General features: G+C 50.7%; 1 protein-coding gene across 1 annotated transcript in view; it reads left to right on the top strand.

Annotated features, from left to right (window-relative positions):
* Positions 1–344: 344 nt before the first annotated feature.
* atp13a3 (ATPase 13A3) overlaps positions 345–835 on the top strand; it is a 34,211-nt gene continuing 33,720 nt past the window's right edge. The window contains exon 1 of the mRNA XM_047586776.1: positions 345–546. The gene's annotated coding sequence lies outside the window, so the exon portion shown is untranslated. The remainder of the gene's footprint in view (positions 547–835) is intronic.

The raw sequence follows: 835 nt of genomic DNA, 5'->3' as shown, positions 1-835 counted from the left end.
TTACACTGTCATGAATGTGCAAAGTGCAATTTGGGCTCATGGACTCATTAGCCTACTGTCTGCTGTTTAGACCTGAGTCTCGGTGTTGTGTTCTGTCCACTTTTCTTTCTAAAATTGCGGACAAATTATGGGCAGCAGTTATTTTCATTGAAAAATTGCCTTGTCTTCAGAGTAATTTTAAGACCCGCGGGCCATATTAGACCCTCTGGCAGGCCGTGTGTTTGACACCTGGGCTGTAGTCTAACCCATGGCTGTCAGTGAGCGCCCTTTTAAAGCAGCAGTGTTCAAGTTTACGGGCTCACGGCCCGTGATGTCACTTCCTGTCGTCGGACAGCCAGTTCAGGCCAGTTGACTACCGCTGTAGTACTCAGTCTGTCCCACTGAGCTGTCAACACGGCAACCTTCCACTTTGCGCGTCTACCGCGACAACATTTTACCATTAAACGTAGCCCGTACTCCTTTTCAACGACGTTTTCCTTCAGATAACAGGAGCCCTCTTCTCATTATGACTCGGAGGTGATCTTCAGCGTGTCCAGGTGGTTCTGGGTGAGTTTGTTACTCTGAAATGTGCTTTGCGGTTGTGCCTACATCGCTGTCATCGTCACCCATGTGTCAGTTGCTACCGAGCCGTGCTAAAGCTGAAGCGGTAGCTAGCTGGTGCGTGTGCGGACGCCAGCTTCCTCCTTGCCGCTGCAGGACCGGGGGAGCGTGCCGCGGTTGCTGTCGAAACGTTCATTTGCTACAGTGGTTTATAAAACCCAAACCGAGAACGACAAAGGAGAAGACTTGGGCGCTGTCGTCAAGCTACTCACTAGTCGTGGGCTAACAATGAAGC

This window comes from Mugil cephalus, chromosome 6, assembly GCF_022458985.1.
Source record: "Mugil cephalus isolate CIBA_MC_2020 chromosome 6, CIBA_Mcephalus_1.1, whole genome shotgun sequence".
Lineage (NCBI taxonomy): Eukaryota > Metazoa > Chordata > Actinopteri > Mugiliformes > Mugilidae > Mugil > Mugil cephalus.
This window is presented reverse-complemented; position numbering and strand designations above follow the sequence as displayed.